Raw genomic sequence first — 22,676 nt, 5'->3', positions numbered from 1 at the left:
TAGAACCTTTTTGTTGCTTCATCATCTTGATATAATTGGAAATATTGTCACATCTGCATTTCATCACCTACCGGAAAAGATCAGTCAGAAAGAAAAGGCGTTTGTTAGTAAAAGAATATTTACTAAGGTCAAAAATGCTTGAAGTACTTAGGTTCATTTATTTGGACTGACCCTTTAGCCAAAGAATGAAAAAAAACCCTCTGGACTAAATAGTTTTTCAATCATTGGAAGAACAGAACAAAGAGCTTTGTCTACAATACTTATTGCAGAAAACATCAATGAAGCTAGCATGTATCAACCACAAAACCACCAACCTTCTTTCCCTGGATGCTGCTTCTGTTTCCTCAAACTCAGCTGAATCAGCTCCATTTCAGTGGCAATGCTCTGGAAGCAAAAAAATGACCGATTATAATTGTGGCTCTCTCCATTTCCAAAACACAGGAGAAATACTCTTTCCTATGCGTGCATATTTCATCACTTACCTGCAATTTTTGTAGAGCACTCTCCAAACTGCGAAGGATGAGGAGGCCACGGGAGAGATTCAGTTCTGAGAGAAATGGAGACTCACCCTTCACCCTGAAAAATATCCCAGGTTGTCAATCTGTAAATAGAATTATGAGTTCGCCAATGACAAACCCCAAGGCAAAAGTGCTGGGTGAACTAGAATTAAATGCCCAGAGAAATGCCTCTGTGTACATCAGCATCTATCTCTCCTGGCTCTCTTTGACTTTCCCATTTGTCTTTATTTTCCTTTAGAACCATGCAACACTCACTTTTCACTTCAGGTATTCTCCCTCACAGTCGTGGGTGGGTCTGCATTGTCCTTGTTACCCGTGGAGCTACATGGGAGGAAAGAAATTACTTATTGATTTTCCTTTCTGTGGAATGGTTTCTTGAGTCAGGTCAGTAATGCACCCAGCTTAGACCATGGAAGCTCAGCCACTAAGCGTGCTAGTCTGTCTGTCCTATTTACCCATTAGTCCTTGGCATTTGTCCTTCCCCAGGATCACCAATGCCTGGCTCTTTTGATACGATCAAGAGAAAAAGAATGCCCTTGAAAAAGAAATTGAAGGAATAACCCTCGCCCATAACCCCATAGATACACAAAGTGCTATTTTCCCATCTGAGCAGTTGAAATAGCATGGCATGAGCTTTGTCCTACTTTCTAATCTACTCAAAGAGGATAGGGGGAAATCATGGGTATGAGAAAAGCAGGAATAGATTCAGGGATCAAGATGAATCCGTATCAATGCCCTCCAAAGCATGATATAAAACCAGGCTGGAAAACAGAAATAATGGGGCACTAATTCATCGTGGCAGGTTGGTTATATCTGTGGCCCAGATATAGAGTCTAGATTACCCTCTGATGTGGCACGTTAGTTCATGTTGAATCACAGGGCTCCTACCAAGGCCAGAGCGCCCCAGGAAAGCTTGTGTCTGTGAGGATGAAAGCAGCATGCCTAGGGTGACTGAGTCAGACATCAGCTCACCACCCACGAGCCAAGCCTCCAGACACTCTGCCTTCTCCCAACACCTCTATCCCAAGTCTCTTGTGGTATTTCTGCAGCCCTAGCAGTGGAGCCTCCTCCTACTTATTATTCTGAAGAACGTCTTCTTGCTGTGGACACCTTCCTGGGAGCCCAACTGCCTGCCCCCAACTCAGAGTACAACTGTAAGTTCAGAGAGGTGACAATGAGTTTACCGTCTAATAGTTATAGTGAGAGCAAGTTTAAATCCCTTTTTTAAAAGTATGCTTAAGGAGGCAGGGTGATGGCTCTGTGACTAAAGTATCTACCTTGCAAGCATAAGGTCATGAGTTTGATTCCCAGTGCCATTTCATACAGCAGGCACAGAGCCTGGCAGATCTGTTATCTCTGGTGTCGTGAGTGATTTCCACCCAAACTTCTGACAGGCAACTTCAGGGTGCCATTCCTGGTAAATACTGCCAGTAAAAAGAGATTTTAGCACTCAACCAGGTGTGTGTGTGTGTGTGTGTGTGTGTGTGTGTGTGTGTGTACTGCATCTTGCAAGCCACATAATCAGAATGAGTGTGAATATCTAAGGAAAATTCCCTACAGAGAGCACCACAGCCAGTGACTTAGTGTGTCCACTTGGGTGACCACCAGTCATTGCTACAAGGCAAACAGAGAGAAGGAAGTTTTGAAGATCAGCCTTCAATTTTCCTCAGAATGATCTATTGAATGGAATAGTATGCAACTGTTAGAGATAAAACAAAGTTATGAAATTTGCTTATAAATGGATGGACATGGAGAATAGCATGCTGAGTGAAATGAGTCAGAGGAAAGGGACAGACATAGAATGATTATACTCATTCATGGAAATATGAGACAAATACCCAAGGACAGTGGAAACAAGGACCAGGAGAATTGGTCAGTCCATGGTTGGAAACATACCTCAAATGCTGGGGGAGAAGGCAGTTGGAGAGAAAAGTGACCACCAAGACAGAGAGAGTTGGAAATGATCACTCTAGATAAGAAGTGCATGCTGGAAACAGGTAAAAAAACAAACATGATTGTTCAATAACATTGCTTGTCCTTGCTTCTCCCACAGGGAGCTTAGGTTTATTGAGTTACACCCATCACAGTGCTCCCAAGGTACACCCAATTCCATTAGACACAGTCCCAATCCTCTGTGTTTAATTTTAACCTCTCCTTTGTGTTCTTTCTTCCCTGTTAATCACTTATATCCCCAAATCAAATTCTGTAACTTATAAAGCCGAGTTCTTCTGAGGGCTCTGGATTTTGTATCCATACGTGAAATATTGCTTTTCTGAAAGACATATATTGCTCATATTTTTCTCTTTTATGTCCTTTGCATGGGTTAGCAGTGTTCTTTTCGTATGGACACAGAAAGACAGTTGCTGCTATGCTTTTGTAACATGGGAGTTAATTGACTCCAAATAATATTTACCCCTGGACATCCTCGTATTTACTTGACTCAAGCCTCAGTTACCCTTAGTTCCTGACACTCCCAAAAGGGCCATCCCAGCGAGGGATTGGATGGACCCAGGGCAAGTTGTAAGCTACCCTGGTACAGAAAAGGGAAAAGCTGAGTGCCATAAGAAATATAAACTAAGAGGACAGTCATGAAGCAAATTCTGTCATGACCCAAAGAGAAGTAACTGAATAAGGACCCTGCTGTAGTTAGGAAAGACTATCCTGGCCTAAGGACTGTGGTCAGGGATATATAGCGAGATGTCCCCAGAGAGAGTCAGTCTTTAAGCTTAATATATCTCTTACTGTGTTCATACAAAAAGGTAAAGGTAAAGGTAAAGGTCCTCCCATTGATCATCGATTTGCTCGAGCGGGCCCAGTAACGTCTCCATTGGAGACTTTGTTGTTACTGTGTCTGGCATATCGAATACTCTCGGTAGCTTGCCGGGCTCTCCGAGAGGGGCGGAGGAATCGAACTCGGGTCGGCCATGTTGGCCGCTTGTAAGGCGAACGCCCTACCCACTGTGCATACAAAATGAATAGAAATAAATGGATTGCTAGCTAAGGAAAAGAGAAAGCAATATGCCCTTAGATGGAATCCCACCCTTGAGCAGATCTCCTAGTAATCTGGAGTGCTGAATCCCCAGAATAGATTTTGTTCTTGAGTTAATATCCTAGAAAAACTTCCCCTGAAGGAAGGGCTTTATATCTGTTTACTGTTATGATATTGTTCAACCACACCTATGCGTGCCCCTCACTTGTCATGATTTCTATATAATTAACACTGTGAGACTTAAATAAAGAGTCACTGATTTCCAACCAGCCTGTGACCCCATTCCTTCTTTTATTCGTTGCTGTCAGCCAGCCCGGGGAGGTGGTTCTCGGCCACCAAATGCACCCACATTTGAATTCACTCATGATAAACTCTCAGCATCTGTATTGCAAGCCAAAATGCCCCAAAGGGAAGAGAGAGAGAGAGAGAAAGAGAGAGAGAAAGAGAAGGAAAGTGCCTATCATAGAGACAGGCTGTGGGGAGGATGGTAGGAGGGAAACTGGGGACATTGGTGGCAGGAAATGTACACTGGTGGAGGGATGGGTGTTGAACATTGTATGACTGAACCCTACTGGCTATCAGCTTTGCAACTCTGTATCTCATGTTGACTAAATTAAAAAAAAGTTGAGATTATTAAAACAATGGCAAAAATTTTTAAGTCACGCGTTGAATGTAAAGATGTATCTTCTTTATATAAAAGTCTTTAGTGACCTTCCTGATCACCCTACACTTCTACATTATGCTCTTGTTGTAGCTCACTCCAGAAATAAATCAGTATCTGATGTGAATCGGATTTGTCTATTTGTAGCTGAAGAGAAGTAACTAAAATGAAACTAGATGCTGGAATGAGTTAGGAACTCTTCTAAAATCAAAATACAGGACAAAATTTTTAAAAAATGAAGGGTTATCTGAAGACTTTATATTGGAACCCTATAGATTCTGGGTTCTCTTACTTGGGGGAAATAAAATAACCTGTAGACTGTGAACGACAGGATGCACCCTCAAAACCACTTAGACCCTGCCTTTGCCAGCTTATACCATCAATAGTCTCAAAGGAGGTCAGCAGGGAGCTTTCAGTGAACTATTCCTATAATATATTCATGATGAATTACAAAGGAGCATTTAATCACAGTCTCTATGAAACACATAGATAAGAAGGACAAAGGTACCAATTTGCATCTCAGATATTTATTTGCCAAAGCTACTATTAACTAATTGCATGTTATATGCAGGCTAGTGTGAAATGGAATTTTTTAATCATCCTCTATAATAGAGTGACCAGTTGCTCTCTTTCCAGCTCAACGTATGATGGTTGATGGGGCATAAAAGGCAATGACTAAATGTCAGCACTGCCTCCTGGTGGAAATAATTATTGGGGGGATTGGGGGGTAGGGTCATCTCACACCTGGCGGTGATCAGGGCTTACTCCTGATCTGTGCTAAGGAATCACTTCCAACAAGTTCGGAAGATCATATAGGGTATTGGAGACTAAACCAGGGTCATCTCTATGCAAGGCAAGCATCCTATCCACCAAACCCACCACTGTACTGTAGCACTGTCCTCCCATTGTTCATCGATTTGCTCGAGCAGGCCCAGTAACATCTCCATTGTGAGACTTGTTGTTACTGTGTTTGGCATATCGACTACGTCACGGGTAGCTTGCCAGGCTTTGCTGTGCGGGCGAGATACTCTCAGTAGCTTGCCGGGCTCTCTGAGAGGGGCGGAGGAATTGAACAGGGTCGTCCCAGTCAGCCGCATGCAAGGCAAATGCTCTACCGGCTGTGCTATTGTTCCAGTCCTCACCAACCCCACCAGCCCCAATAATTTTAACTTTGGGAACAGTGTTCTGGAAAGTGAAACTAAAGGTGCAATGAGCACTGTGACATTATCCAATACGGAGCTGACATAGCCAGAGGGATGTGCAACCACGCACCAGCAACAGCCTTCAGCAGAGCCCACTGTATGCTGAGTACAGAGCTGAGTCACAAAACTGCCAGCGAGAAACTCTGGCTCAGTTTATTTCGATGACCCAGATGTAGATATTAAATTCCACGAGAGAGAATCACATGATACAGTCAGATACTGATTATTCAACATTTTGGCAGGGGTGGGGGACATACCCAGCAGTAACCAGGACTTACTCCTGGCTCTGTGCTCAGGGTCCACTCCTGGTTGGGATCAAGAGACCATATGTGGTGCTGGGGATTGAACCCAGGTCAGCTATGTGGAAGACAAGTGCCTTACCCACCATACTATCTCTCCAGCCCAGTTTATTCAACCTTTAAGAGTTTTTCTTTTACCTGGAATGAAAACCGCCAGGGGGTTCAGAGTGATAGTACAGTGGTTAGGGCGTTTGCCTTGCACACATCCAACCTGGGTTTGATCACCGACATTCCATATGGTTCACCGAGCACTTCCAGGAGTAATTATTGAGTGCAAAGTCAGGGCAACCCCTGAACATCATCAGATGTGACCCCCCCCCCAAAAAAAAGAAAAGAAGAAAACAAGACTCTCAGACAGTATGGCATCCAATACGGACAAGAAATATACCCATACCCACCCCAAAATTAGGTTAAGAAAGTGATTGATGCAATCTCCCCCAACCACTGCTGGGTGTTTACTCTTATCAGGCAAAACTTTCAGAAGCTGTCACACCAAATAGTCAACACTCCTGTGTGCTTTGGTCTAGATACTATTTGAACCCCTCCTTCTTCATAGCATCTTTCTTTTTCATTTTGAAGTGATCTCCCTGCCCTCAACTATAAATACATAAATCAAATTGGTGGCATATATAAAAAAAATACTATGAAGCTCTAAGAAGAGACAAAATCATGCAATTTGGACCGGCCCGCCCGCTCCTCTCTGGAAAGAAAGATGGCGGCCGCACGGGAGCCTTGTGGACAGCAGGTTTGAGCCGGGGTTGGCGGGAGCGGCAGGGACCTCATAGGAAGGGGGGCTTTGTGGGCCGTCCCCCACGCCCCACCGAGGTCGCCAGCTGCCCCCCACGAGCGGCTCTCCGGCACGGCCATGACCCCGGAGGCACAAGGACTTAGCACAGAGAACCAGCCGCTTGGAGCAGAAAAGCAAATGGACTATGTGTTAAACCGCGCCACCAAGCCTGCCCGGAGGGGAAAGGGCGTTGACCGGCCCGCCCGCTCCTCTCTGGAAAGATGGCGGCCACACAGGAGCCTTGTGGACAGCAGGTTTGAGCCGGGGTTGGCGGGAGCGGCAGGGACCTCATGGGAAGGGGGGCTTTGTGGGCCGTTCCCCACGCCCCACCGAGGTCGCCAGCTGCCCCCCACGAGCGGCTCTCCAGCACGGCCACGACTCCAGGGCACAGAAACCAATCTCTTAACTATCTAACTTTTATTAGAAATTCTTCCAGGGTCAATAAGTAAAATAGCAGAAATTCAAAACCACGCGGCCGCAATAGCAGCCGCGCGACATAATTTTATTCTTAAACCAAGTTGTAGAAAGCAAATCATTTCACAACGCTGTTTCAGCATATCTGATTGTGGGGGGTGGGTTGTAAACTCTAAACAAGAATTGTGCATTTTCTATCGAAACAATCTATCTAGTCAAAGTAGATAGAGTATTAACTAGAACTCATCTGCCTCACAAGAATTGGGAGGGGTGGGAGGTGGGGTTCTATTGGGGTTCGCGGTTAAAAATAAGTATTGGTAAAGAGAAATGTGTTTGATATTTACATGACTGAGACCTAAACCCGAAAGCTCTGTAACTTTTCCCACAGTGATTCAATAAATAAATAAATAAATAAAAATCATGCAATTTGCAGCAATACGAATGCAACTAGAGGATATCATGCTGAGTGAAGTCAGTCAAAAGGAGAAGGACAGACATAGAATTATCTGTCTCGTATGTACGACCTCAAGATGCACAGCGAGGCAGCAACAAAGATCCAAAGGCAACCTAATGGGAGAACTGATACACACAATTGAATCGAAAAGGTCAAAAAGAAGGAAGTCAGGGTCCTTGTGGGAGGGAAGTGGGTACATTGGTGATCGAGGTGGTGTTGAAGTTATACCCATGAAAATCATTATTAATACTATTGCAAACCAAAAAATCTTTAAGTTTTAGATAAAAATGAGAATAGTCTAAATATACCAATTAAAGGCAGAGATTAAGTATGTTGAAAAAGTAAATAAAATAGTGCTGTCTAAAGCAGTTATCTATCACCTGATGCTGGTGTAACATTGCACCATAGTTTCCTTTCCCTCACCTGTTACCTGCTCAGTTGTGCACTTGCTCCCTGGTTATCTCCTAAGAGAATGGACACCTCCTGAGTGCTTACGACTGCTTACGACTGCTACAGCTGCTTACAACTGTACACCTGCTTTCAGGCCTCGCACAAAGTAGATGCTGAATAAATTTTTGCTGAATAAAAATTATGGCCAGTATTGGTGAAGGTATTATAGTCAAACTCTTAGTACTTGCTGATGAGATCATACAAATTATTAGGAAGAAAATTTAGTGACACAAATTAAATTAATCATGCAAATATAATAGCAAAAGATAGAAGATATGACCATAGAGATAATAGAGTTAAGACATATTCCCAGCCCACAACTGATCCTGGTTTGATCCTTGGCACCATACATTGTCCCACAAACACCACCAGGAGTTATCCATGTGCACAGAGGCAGGAAAGTTCCTGGGCAAATCAAGGAAGGAAGGAAGAAAGGAAGGAAGAAAAGAAGGAAGAAGGGAGGGAGGGAGAGAGAAAGATAAAAAGAGAAGAAGGAAGAGAGAGGAGGAAAGGAAGGAAGGGAGGGAGGGAGGAAGGGAGGGAAGGAGAGAGGGAAGAAGGGTTGAGGGGAGGGAGGGCAGGTGGGAGGTGGGAGGAAGGAAGGAAGGAAGGAAGGAAGGAAGGAAGGAAGGAAGGAAGGGAGGGAGGGAGGGAAGGAGGGCTGAGGGCAGGAGGGCAGGTGGGAGAAAGAGAGGAAGGAAGAAAGAAAGGAAGAAAGGAAGGAAGGAAGGAAGGAAGGAAGGAAGGAAGGAAGGAAGGAAGGAAGAACTTGTCAATAAAAATAATTTGTATTCAGTCACCAATAGCAATGCTGTTCATTTATGTTTACTGATATGAAAATGTCAATATTTTTAAACAAACAAAAAGATTCACAAAGCAGTATGATGATGTGTTTAATGTATCTGTCTGACTGGGTCACAAGGTGCCCATACATTTAGTCAACTATCACTCTGGGTATGCCTGTGAAAGCTGAAATTAAGATTTAAATGAATAGCCTGATGAAGCCGATGACCCCCCTCATCCAGAAGGGCACCTCCAATCAATGGAAGCCTCAATAGCACAAAAAGACTGATCTTCCCTGAGTGAGACACACTTCCTCCTGCCTAATCACCTTCTAACTGAGCTATTGATTGTTTCTGACCTTTTGAAATTTCAGCTCCTCCTGAGTCTTGAGCCTGCTCCTCTTCAGATGGGGGCAAAGTCTGACCTGAGGCTCCAGCTTGAAGAACCTCCCTGCAGATTTTAGGATTTTCCAAATCCCATAGTCATGTAAGCCAATCCCTTGTAATAAATCTACGTTTATGTACGCAAAGGTGCACGCGCACACAAGCACGTGTGCACACACCCACACTCACATGTATGCGTATACAAAAATACACACACACACACACACACACACTAATAAATTCCGGTTCTCTAGAGAACCCTGACTAATACAGCACATTTAGGAAGATTTTATTTTGCTGAATTATTACAACTATGGAGATGTCATTTATAAATTAATTGCTATACATCCTCAACTCATTTATGCCTCCCTGTTCTGACACCCTTTGTAGTCCTTTTTGCGCTGCCTCTAAGCTTAGTCTTTCACTTTGACTGTCACCATGAGACACTATCAAATGTGATATAAGCCAAGACAGGAAAAGTGCTCTGCCTGGGAGCCCGCCTCTCTGCAGCTCTTGAGACCTGGGAGGGCCACGCGCAACAGCTCCAGGTGGGCTCCCAACTTCGAGAGAAACCAGCGGAGAAAAGTCCAAGTGCCTCACCTGTGTCAAAAACCAATCCGGCAACGAGCAGCAGCCCAGATTCAGGATCTAGATCAACAGCAGGTGTCTCAAGTCGCTAAGTTTTAGAATTTTTTTTTTACAAAGCAAGTGATAATTAACACTTGCTTGTAATAAACGAAACAGCACTTTGCATCCTCAATTATCAATAGAGGTAATAATATCTGCATAAGCACTACAGATGACTTTCAGCTTATGGTTTTTTTAGCATATTTACACTGCTTACGATAATTATGTCTATAAGCAACAATTGTGATTAAAAGTTTTAACTTTGGAAACTAATTTTAAAGTCATCTCTCTTATCAAATTTTCTGCATTAGTCAGTTTGTGCAATTCATTTTTTAATTAATTATAGAATATTTTGATATATTCACTTGGTATTTAAAGCTTCAGTTGACATTTGACTATAGGAATGAAACATGCAATTATCTCTATATGCATATCTTTAAGACTTAATATATAACTGGCACATAGCAGAGTCAGGAAAAACTTTGTATCGATGCTTTATATCAGCAAGTGTAGGAGATTAAGAAATAGGATATCTACATGATATTGCTATGTCAATTTCCAAAATTGGTGAGTTGTTAGAAAACCCAGTACCAATATATAGATTCCATTTGCATCAGCCTATGACCTGAGTCAATATTCCTTTGCTTACCATTCCGTGTTTCAGCTTCAAACATTAGCTTGAAACAGGCTGATTCAAACACTCTCTAAACATGCCAACCTGTCCATTAAACAGATAGTGAACCTCACATTTCAAATTTTACATTCTGTTAGAAAGTGGGTCTGGAAAGACAGTAACTGATAAGTGGAGAAAGTAGCACAAGCCAAAAGAAACCTTACATGAAAAACATTCATCTCCAGCAAACTCTGTAGAACTTAATTTTTATTGTAAATTTAACATCTTTACTTTTTTTTATATATTTTGGTTTTGGGTCACACCCGCCAATACTCAGGAGTTACTCCTGGCTCTGCACTCAGGAGTCACTCTGGGCAGTGCTCAGGGGACCATTTGGGATGCTGGGATGTCAGGCTTGTGCAAGGCAAGTGCCCTCCCCGATGCGCGCTCTCTCTCTCTCTCTCCACCTTGGAGAAGATCAACACTATTTCCCTACAACCTAGTTCGTAAGGAAACCGGGCCTCATGCAGCTTTCTTTGCAAGTTCTCAGGATACAAACCAAAGACGGAGCCCTTGTTAACCTTGAGAGGCAGATGATGGCACCCAAAAGGAAGATGAAGGAAATGAGGCCAGCATTAGACAGGCCATGTGCCTGGAGCCAGCTGCCAGCGCTGCGCCAGCAGGGGTGTCGCTGGCTTCCTGGAGGGTCACTGTCAGGCTCAGTGATTCCACTGGGGACTTGTCATTGGGCTCTGAAACCCGCCCGCAGCACTAAAGGGAGAGCAGGAAACAAGAGTAAGGAGCTCGGGGACAGGTTCAAAGGAATTAGAAACACTTCGGTAATTGGTCCTGCAGATGGAAAATGCAATTCCTTCTGGAAGACTATGGAATAATGAGTCTAAGAGAGAAACTAATGTAGGCACAGTGACCTTCCATTGATGGAGCATTATTTCTTACAGTAGGCCCTTCACAGAAGGTTCCCAGAGTGGCACTAAGACATTAGTAGAGCAAGAAGCCCTCCCTGGAAGAAGAAGGCCATGCCCAGAGAGAGGGAGGATCGTACAGGAAATTCTCTGGGTCACAATGCCTTTCCAGCACTCACTCAGATCTAACTGGGGATGTTTGCTGCATCCTAAATGAGTACCCATGAGAGATTAGTGTCACTTCCTTAGACAAAGAGAACATTTACATGCAATATAAATTATACTTATGAATTTATTTATATTTATTTATATTTAATATATTTAATATGGGCTGGTGAATGAGACCAGTTGTCGTTACTGGTCGTTACTGAGAGAACGCTATTCAGGTCTCCCAAAGAAGAATAGAAAGAGCTATGCTTGGAATATCACATTTCACTCAAATGAGAGAAAGAATCTGGAGTTCTGACATCAGTCAAAGATCAAGAATCAGGGACGCTGTCTCATTTGCCAAGGTGTCGAAAATCAGATGGGCTGGTCACGTAATGAAATTTAAAGACGACTGCTGGACTAGAGCTGTTACCGACTGGATTCCACGGGATGTCAAAAGACCGTGTGGCCGCCCACCTTCCAGATGGTCAGACTTCTTCGTGAAGATCATGAACGATCGGTTTGAGGCCCTTCATGTTCCCGGAGTGAACAGATGCCATTGGGCTACACTAGCACGCAACAGGGACAAATGGAGACGTTACTGGCGCCCGCTCGAGCAAATCGACGACTAATGGGAAGTTAAGTGATTAAGTGATTAAGTGAATATGGGCTGGAGCGATAGCACAGCGGTAGGGCGTTTGCCTTGCATGCAGCCAATATGACCGACCCGAGTTCGATTCCTCTGCCCCTCTTGGAGAGCCCGGCAAGCTACCGAGAGTATCTCGCCTGCGCGGCAGAGCCTCGCAAGCTACCCATGACGTATTCAATATGCCAAACACAGTAACAACAAGTCTCATGATAGAGACGTTACTGGGCCCACTTGAGCAAATTGATGAACAATGGGAGGACCGTGAATATTTAGTATATTTATATTTAATATATTAATATATTAAATATAATCAATATATTAACATATTTATATTTATAAAGATAAATTAAAATATAAAATAAAAATAAAATATAAATTATATGCAATATAAAATATAAAATGTAATTGCACAAAATACTTTATATAAAATATGAAGTCATATTGAACTTCAATATCTAAACAGATTTTATTTGCATCCTTATATCAATTTTTATTTTAAAATAGAAATATAATTTATGAAATGCTGTTTTATTTTTAATTTACATTTTATACACATAATAGATATAGCCTGATATAGAGGTTTTTCTCTAAATGGTTTCAGAAGTTGGCTTTCTCTCTCTAAATGAAGCACTGTCCTCCCATTGTTCATCGATTTGCTTGAACAGGCTCAATAACATCTCCATGTTGAGACTTGTTGTTACTGTGTTTGGCATATTGAATATGTCACAGGTAGCTTGCCAGGCTTTGCCATGCGGGCGAGATACTCTCCGTAGCTTGCCGGGCTCTCCAAGAGGGGCGGAGGAATCGAACCCAGCTCGGCCGGGCTGGCTGTGGGCAAGGCAAACGCCCTACCACTGTGCTATCGCTCCAGCCCAAATGAAGCACACACATATAAAATGAAACAAGTAAACACGCGTAAAATTTTCAATTAGCCAAGTGAAACTCCACAGCATGTTCTGTGAATAACCCTTTGATTGACAGGAAGAGAGTTTCTGCAGGAGAGTGGAACCATTCTTTAGTGTGAAACTTGTCTCCTTGCTTTTGAAGAAAAGTTCTTTCAATATCTTCCTTCTGCTCTCCTCCTCCAAATGCTTAGCAGAGTAGAGGGTGTTGGACTCCCCATGATGAGTGCTGTTAGAACTCAGTGCCAGGGAAAAACAGCCACTGACCCTCCTCCTGGCCACCTCCACGCATGAGCCTCGAACATTTTGAGAGCTTGAATTAGCTATTCTCTCAAACGCACATAGGCTTGTTGATATCACCTACCAGTCAGATAGGGAAGCCGGGTTCATAGAATATGAAGAAACGTCAAAGTCGTACTGAACCCTCCTAAGTGCAGAGAAAAAAAGATGGAACTTTTCTCTTTTTTCTTCTGCCTTTTGGGTCACACCTGGCAATGCACAGGAGTTACTCCTGGCTCTGCACTCAGGAATCAACCCTGATGGTGCTCATGGGGCCACATGGGATGCTGGGAATCGAACCCGGGTTGGCCACATGCAAGGCAAACGCCCTACCCTCTGTGCTATTGCTCCAGCCCCAAAAGATGGAACTTAAAAAAAAAAAAAAAGATAGAACTTGCCAGATTCAGGAGACATCATGTACCCAAAACTCGGCTGATGAGGCTCAGCATCCCAGGTTTATAGGGCCAGGGCCACTGGCTTCAAGCTGGTGCACTCTTTCTTGCTGTCCTTCATTTGCATTAAACAATTTGGTGGGTTTTTTTTTAATTTTTCAGGATAGTTTTGGACAAAATGAAGACATTAATCTCACTTAGCATGAGACAGGAATGAATACAATACCTGATGCCTCCAGGGATAATGAAGAGCCACGAAAACAAACAAGGGACACCTTCACAAGGCAGTCAACTGACTCTTTAAAAATTCATAAAATGATATGGGAGTGAAAACGCAAAACAAAGTCGATAGGGCAATAACCAGGGCTATTCTTTACAGGAATCAGGTGGACAGAATCCAACTGAGTCTGCAAGTCAGCTGGCTGGAGGCAAGAACAGTCCAAGTCTGGAGTAGAGGCAGAGGTGCATCAATGGGACTGGAGGAGGAAGGGGGAGCTGTGATTCTTCCTTCCATTCACTGGGGGCTTTTACACAGCTCAAAAGCCAGATCTCAGCCCCACCCACTGTGAAGTTACCTGGGCAGATGGTGCTCTAGTGGAGTGACCTGGTGACAATATCAGTCTGTCTCACATATGCCCCAGGATCTTGTTCTACCTTCTCCTGCCAAGTCAATTCTCCATGACTTTCAGTCACTACCATGTTCTGTCTCAAAAATGCATGGACCAATGCATGTTGGTCATCCCTGGAGGAACCAAGCATTGTATTCACTTCTGTCTCATGCTAAGTGAGATTAATGTCTTCATTTTGTCCATGTCAATCAATGGGTGAACCTGAAGGCAAGCCCTCGGGTCATAAAAAGAAATTCAAGGAATTGGAGGCACTTTTTTTCTAATTGGAAACCTAAAATATGTTGAAGTGTAATCATGCATATGAGAGATTCCACTTAACCTGCTGTAAGAACTCAGGTAACTAGATCATGAATCAGGTGTATAAAACTTCTAGGACACACATTTTCAAAAGCAAAAAGAGAGACCAGAGAACAAGTATAGAGCTTCAGGTTCTTGTCTTGCATGCAGCAAACTCTGCTCCCATCCCCGTCCTTCATGGTCCCACAGCATCACTTGGATCAATCCCTGAACAAGAAACTATATAACCCCCAAGCTCCACTGGGTACTGATAAACCCCCTTCAAAATAACTAAATTAAAAGTAAAAAGAATGGGTGGGTACACTGAGGATGAGTGTGGTGCTGGAATTATGTGCATGAGAAACCATTATTAATGGTATTATAAGTCACAGAATCCCACTTGATCACTTGACATCCCATTACTCATTGATTTGCTGAAGCAGGCGCCAGTAACATCTCCATTTGTCCTTGTTGTGCGCCAGTGTAGCCCAGTGGCTTCTGCTCATTCTAGGAACACAAAGAGCCTCAAACCAATCGTTCAGGATCTTGACAAAGAAGTCTGACCATCTCATAGGTGGGTGGCCACGTGATCTTTTGACATCCCAAGGAATCCAGTCAGTAATGGCTCTAGTCCAGTGGTTGTCTCTAAATCTCATTATGTGTCCAACTCATCTGATTTTCGATGCCTTGGCAAACAAAACAGCGTCCCTGATTCTTGATCATCGATGAAGGTCAGAACTCCGGATTCTTTCTCTCATTTGAGTGAAGCGTGATACTCCAAGCATAGCTCTTTTCATCCCTCTTCGGGAGACCCAAATAGCATTCTCATCCTGTTTTCGTAGGGCCCAGGTCTCTGAGGCATATGTTAATGCAGGAAGAACAGTGGATCAAAGAGATGTGCTTGAAGTTGGAGGTTCTTCATCTGCTTAGCTATTTGTTTGATGCCCTTGAAAGCATTCCAAGCTGCTCTCTTCCTCCTGCACAACTCAGGTGCCAGGTCATTCGTCATGTTGACTTCTCAACCTAGGTACACTTAACTGTTGCATTAGGAGATGGTTGTCCCATTGAGAGCGAATGGAACATCAGGGACGAGACACCGTTTCTCATAAACATTGTCTTTGTTAGATTCAGCTGTAGTCTGACCTTTCCACACTCACAGTCAAAGTCGGCCAGCATTTGAGCCACTTGGCTGATGTTTGGTGTTATTAGAACAATGTCATCACCAAAGCGGAGGTGGTGTAGTTGCCAACTGTCTATCTTCACTCCCATTCCTTCCCATTCCTGTCATCGCATGACATTCTCGAGGGTGGCACTGAAAAGTTTTGGTGAAATGGTATCACCCTGCCGAACCCCTCTCTTGACTTCAATGATCACCTCCCTGTAGAATGGTGAGATCCTGGTAGTGAATCCGCAGTACAGCTCATGGAGGATCCTGATGTATTGAGTTTGAACTCTCTGTTTGGCTAGGGCTTCGATGACTGCTTCAGTCTCAACAGAATCAAAGGCCTTATTTAAATCAGTGAACGTTAGACAGAGCGGCATCTTGAACTCCTGAGAAACCTCAATGAGCTTGGTTATCGTGTGGATATGGTCGATTGTGCTGAATCCTTTTCAGAAACTGGCTTGCTCCCATGGTTGTCCTTCATCTAATGTTCTTTCAATCCTATTCAGGATGACTCAAGTGAACAGCTTGTAGACGACAGACAACAGGCAGATCAGGAGATAGTTGCCGATCACAAATCACAAATCATCCTGTTATTCATCGATTGCCTCGAGCAGGCCCCAGTAACATCTCCTTCATCCTGGCCCTTAGGTTATATTCAAGGCTCTTTAGGAGAATGAGACCCATCATTGTTACTGGTATTTGGTATATTGGGTACGCCACGGGGAGTTTGCCAGACTCTGCTGTGTGGGCAGGCTACATTCGGTAGCCTGCCAGTTTGTCAAAGTAGGAATGAGATGTCATAATAAGATGTCGCGCGGCCACGAATGCGGCCGCGCCGTTCCGGGAGCTGGTTTTTATAGTCTCAGAGTCTTGGCCGCTGATGGGATTACACGGCGCCAAGGGGCCAGTTGGTGGGTGTGACCCCCGCCTACTGGAACTTGGAGGATCTGGGTGGAGGATGCTCAACTCCAATCCGAGTAGGCTTGGAGATCTCGGCCCCAGAACCCACGTGGCTTTGTCCCTCTGCCGGTACCTTCAGGTGTGCGGAGAGTGGTCTCAGCATGGTGGTGGCTGGTCCTGGAGGTCTTCGGCTGCCGGGGCCCTGGTCAGGGCGGGGAGGAAAGCTCAACCCACTCCCCTCCAAGGGGCCCTGGCGAGGAATAGCCAGGCGCGGGGCCAGGAGACTGTGCTCTTCTCCTCCGGGAGCTGGTTTTTATAGTCTCAGAGTCTTGGCCGCTGATGGGATTACACGGCGCCAGGGGGCCAGTTGGTGGGTGTGACCCCCGCCTACTGGAATTTGGAGGATCTGGGTGGAGGATGCCGATATTGTGGATGTTTCCCTTCTTGTACAGTAGTACATTACTGCTGGTTTTCCATTGGGACAGAACCTTGCATTCAGACAGGTAGTGTGTGAAGAGCCAAGCCAGTGTATTGATGAGTACTGACAGCAGGTTCTTTAGGTGTGAGGGTCTGACCTTGTCTGGGCCGGGTTCTATTCGCTTCTTTACCGATGAAATGGCATGTCGGATTTCGGAAGGGAGAATTTTGGGAACGACATATCCATCCTGCAGAATTTGGTATGTGGGAAGGTGGACATGGCTATCGAAGAGATCCAAGTAGAAGTCATGGATAATCTTCTCCATTGCCCTTCTGGAAGATGTGATAGATCCATCAGGACATCAGAGGGCAGTCATCTTGGTCTTATGGTTGGCGAAGGACAGACGGGCATTGCGAATGCTTTTCCTGACTTCTGCACATCTGCCAGCATTGCTGCTCTTCTCTCTTTGAGGTCTTCCTTTATCGCTTCTCTGCACTGCTTTGAGAGCTCGGACATTCATGTGCAGTTGCCTGAGGCGTGTGCTAAGCCACGATGGTGAATGAGCTTGAGAGTTTTCTAAGACAGGCGTCTTTTTTGTGGCTATCTCTCTCTCTCTCTCTCTCTCTCTCTCTCTCTCTCTCTCTCTCTCTCGGCATTCTTCACACAATCTTGGAAGTGCCGAACCAGTCGATCGCATTCCTCGTCAATGTTGTCAATGACGGCATCTTCCCATGTTACAATAGTGCTAAAGAGCTCCCAGTTGGTGGTCATTCTGGGAGTACTCTTCTTAAACTTTGCAGCCCTTTCTCCCCACTCCATGAAGTAGAATTTTGCACGAAGAAGATGGTAGTCCAATCTCATTTGGAATTTTGGGACAACAGCGACATCGGTCAGGCAAGACCGTCGATTGAATATGATGTGGTCAATTTCGTAGTGGATCCTTCCCCAGGAGATCCCCATGTCCAAAGTTTAGATTCGGCCTTCTGGAATTGTGAGTTACCATGAATGATGGTCTTGGTCAACATGATGAACTCAGACAGTCTCTCACCCTATTTGTTCCATTCACAGAATCTCAATCAATAAAAATTATTGAATTAGTAAAATGAAAAAATAAAATATATAAATATGAAAAAAGAAACTGGTGAGATTCACTGTCACTGTCACTGTCCTCCCGTTGTTCATCAGTTTGCTCGAGCAGGCCCAGTAACATTGTGAGACTTGTTACTGTGTTTGGCATATTGAATATGGGTGAATTTGAATACATATAAATTTGAATAATATCTTATTGGCTCATAATATCCAAAATATTATCACTGCAACACGAATTTAATATTTTTAAGTTACTGGGGTATCTACCACCATATAAAAGATGAAAACTTGCCATTTTCGACAACTGGAACAAGATGGGCCTAGATGGGACTATATTAGCTGAAGTCAATCAGGCACAGAAAGACAAACACTAGATTATTTCACTCATATGTAGAGTATAAAGAAACAAACAAATAAAACCAACAGACACTTTGTATGGAGAACAGACTGGTGATTAACATAAAGTAAGGGAAGTTGAGGATGGGTTAGACAGGAGAAGGGTGCACTGTATGTTGATAAACAGAAATTAGACTTCTGGTGTCAGTCATGATGTCGTGTATACACATATTGAATTATTATTTTGCTGTATATCTGAAACTCAGATAATGTCATAAACAATGTTATTCAACCAAAATATATTAGTAAAATGTATTCATAAGATTTTTCAATAATACACAGCCCCATTATAGGTTTATGGGAAGTATGCAATAGTAATGATAAAGTAAAGTAAGTAAAGTAAAGGCCCTCCCGTTGATCATCGATTTGCTCTAGCGGGCCCAGTAACGTCTCCATTGGAGACTTTGTTGTTACTGTGTCTGGCATATCGAATACGTCACGGGGAGCTTGCCAGTCTCTGCCGTGTGGGCAAGATACTCTCGGTAGCTTGCCGGGCTCTCCGAGAGGGGCGGAGGAATCGAACTCGGGTCGGCCATGTTGGCTGCGTGCAAGGCAAACGCCCTACCGCTGTGCTATCGCTCCAGCGATAAATGGTCTTCTATTGAAAATAATATTGAAGTATTGATGGGTCTGGAGTGATAGTACTACATGTAGGGTGCTTGTTTTGCATGTCACAAACCTGGGTTCGATTCCCAGCACCCCATATGGTCCCCCAAGCACTTCCAGAAGTAATTCCTGAGTCAGAGCCAGGGGCAACCCCTGAACATTGCTGGGTATGACCCAAAAAGCAAAAAAAAAAATTATTGAATATTCTTTTCACATTGTCTTTAGAATCCAGTGTAAATTTGCCACAAATCACACCAGCCACATTTTTAGGGTTCCTTATGTCCAGTGCCTGCCATATTGATCAGAGAAGATCTAGAAACCAATGTGGGTCATGATGAACAAGTGAAAAATATTAGAAAGGGGTTTGTCTTCAAAGACATGCATGAACTAAGCTATCAATGCTTACTGCTAAAAATAATATCTCACTTGGGAAAAAACACTTATATACAACTCTTGGCCCTTTTCAACTAATGCTTATAAAGAACTGTCTTTCCCAGGCAAAAAATGACAACTTCCTTCCGTCTATGAGAGAAATTTGCATCTCCTTTTCAGCCATCATCCAGATCCTTCTCATCTCTAAACAGGCATTCCACAGCAGGGATTCCTTGCCAGCTCTCTCATTCTTGCCCCAAACCTTCCCCAGCTGAAGTACTGCACATCCCTGCAAACCCCTCACTGCCTCCAGATGAAGCCTTCCTCACAGGGGAGCTCTGGTGCTTAGAGTGTTTCTGTAATTCGTTGGTGCCTCTGGGCTTCTCATCTGCTTTTCCTTTGTTTTAATAAACACAGCTAACATAACTATCATGAAAAGGCTGTCCTCCAAAACGATCTTTACCTAATTCCAGAAACATAAAAGGTTTTCTCCATGTCAATTTTGCTCCACAAAAGCCTCAGAGTGTGTTACCTAAGAAACAATCCACTAGGAGAAATTCAGCCTTAGTGTGCCTGGCACAAAATCAGTATCCAAAAACTGTTCCAGGTAGCTTGCAGTTTCTTGGGAATTTCATACATTTGGCAGGTGGCAGGTTTGTGCTGCTTATGTTGCAACAAGAAACTAGTAAATGGGGGCTTTTGCCCTCCCCACTTCCCCTTCTCACCTGACATCAGTAAACACCACCCTCTCACTGTCTTTGGCACCAGCAGGTGCCTTCAAGAAGACCGCTAACTGTTTCTTTTAGAAAGAAAGATCCACACACTGCCTCTCAACATGACCCAAACCAACTGCCAAGTTCAGTTGTTCTTTCTTATTCTCACCAGAGGGCTGAGGGAAGAGAAGAGTGCCAAAACCACTGTGAATCCGAACACTCTTCCATCACCATGCTGACTGTAGTTCTCATCTGCTGGCTTCACTACCCCTCTGTACCCTGAGAAAAATATGCACGTGAACATGTTTGATCCCTGCCAGCGGTCTGAGCCTGCCCTGGAGTGAGGTGTGCAAATTCTTCTAAGATCTTATTTAAGCCTCTCCTCAGCTGTCCACACCACACATTGATTTGCTGTCACAGCTTTATATCTGGAGGGCCGGTGCTCGCCATTGATCCACAGAGAACATTTTGAGTGCATCAAAGAGATCCAGAGGTGAGACCGAGGGAAAGACAGGAGTCACATCTTTAAGGCTGGACACAGCTTGGCAGTGTAAAAGTCACATCAAATATTAAGCTGAGTTTGAAATCCTTTTCTCGCTGTCTGAAAAATATTCATGACATATAAGACTCAATAGGACACACACACAAAAAGGAAAGGGAGATTAATAACTCTCCTCATGGAAAATTTCCCTTGACATAATGGAGGTGAGCCATAGGCATCGATAAACTGAATTCTGCATGTTTCTCGTTGATTTACAATGTAAGGTTATAAATAAAAAAGGTCTAGGATGTGATATTAGTCATGGTGTGATGTTCATAGGTTCAGGTCACTGGTCAGTGCAAGGATACGCTAGTTGATTCTGTTCCTTCTGATGCTGCTACCCACAAATATGATGATGATGGCCCTGTTCTTCCCAGGAATGAGGACTGGAGATTCTCAGAGCAAAGGGCAAAATTTGCTCTGCAGACAAAGCTGCCTGCCGGTCAAATTCCATTAGCCAAAAGAAGTCCTGTTAGACACAAGTTCCCTGTCTTAGTCTGCTCTTGATGTGATGTCAAACAATGCAGACTGTCCTGTGATTTAACACTTTGATGTCAACTCTATCACTGGTCCTAATTAAGCCACATCCAAGTGTGAGCCAGTGTGGTAATCATCAGCATTAATGTGCTGAAATAAAGAATTTTGTCTTCCCTCTGAAAGAGACTGGCAGTCCCAGATCAGGGTGCCAGCATGAATGGTTCATGGGAGAGCTCTTTCTCTGACTTGGACACCATCACCTTCTCATTGGCGTTTCATGTAGGGACACCATTCACTGCACTTAGCTTCCACACATTATCATCCCCACATAGAGTCTTCCACACTTTGCATCTCTAAGTAGACAGTCTTCACTTGAAAAAGTATTTCTTTTCTCCTCTAAGTAACCCTTTATTCAACATTATTCTAGATTCCAACTGAACATGTAAAAAGTAATGACTTATAACCAAGTACATACCTTGCTTGATTCATACAGATAACTCTGAAGACAAAAGCAAGGTCAAAGGAAGACAAATATGAGTCTTTGCTTTGAGTTTCCAATGTGGTCATTTGCATAGTTCCTAGTACTAAATTACCCCTCAATGACCAGTGAGTGAATGAATGCTTTTTTACAACAGTGGACAGAGACTAATATGAATTAAAATCAAAGTCACAAATGGTCTCATTTATCTATGCCTACTCAAGGTTTAAGTTTCCCTAAACTGACTTCCCTCTTAAAATCAGGATTTCAAAATATGAAACTGTAGCGTTTCAAATACAGATAATTACATTCCTTATCAAATGCACTGGTTCTTGTAAAAATAATTCCGTTTAATAAATATCAAGTTTAATTAAAATTTATAAGTGGTTATGGACCAAACCAAGTGTATCTTAATTAAATCAGAACATGGCTCACAGATGTCAAGGTCGACCTCAATTTTAATAAAGGAAAAGCAAATACAATCATTAGAGATTTGACTTAGAAATTTTGAGCAGGCTGAAAGTGAGATGAATGAGAGGCCAAGAGAGTCTCTTCAACTCAAGACTGAAAAGTACATGACCCACTAGTGGACCTTATAGGAAGATAGGTGACCTGCCTACCAAGCCACTGAGTGAAAATAGAAAAGCGATGAATAAACATTCAAGTCAATCAACTAATACACTGCACCAGATGAAGGAGGAGAAGGCACTAACTCTGACAGTAGCCTTCCGCATGAACAGTATCAATTCTCTATGTGAACAATCTCAACTCACCATGGGAACAATCTTAGCTCAAGGGGAAAGGTCTCAACCCTCCATATGAATAACCTCAATTCCTGTGTGAACAATCTCAATCTTTTGTGTGAACAATCAGAATCTTCTGTGGGAACAAGTCTCAACCCCTTTTGGGAGCAATCTCAACTCCCTGACGGAACAAACTCAGCCCATGCCGTGAACAGTCCCAACCCTCTGTGGGAACAGTCTCAGGTTTGCAACACCTCATTTGTCAAAGTGTCACATGGCTTTCAATAAAAGCCCTCTACCTGTGTTAATAAGTCATTATTATGGCTGACAACTGCACCCTTGAATTACTATTACAACCGACAGAAGGGGAAGGGAGACAGCCCACACTTCACATTCAGGTC

Source organism: Sorex fumeus, unplaced genomic scaffold (assembly GCF_029834395.1).
Source record: "Sorex fumeus unplaced genomic scaffold, SorFum_2.1 ptg000264l, whole genome shotgun sequence".
In the NCBI taxonomy this organism is placed as follows: Eukaryota; Metazoa; Chordata; class Mammalia; order Eulipotyphla; family Soricidae; genus Sorex; species Sorex fumeus.
Note: the sequence above shows the minus strand (reverse complement) of the source record.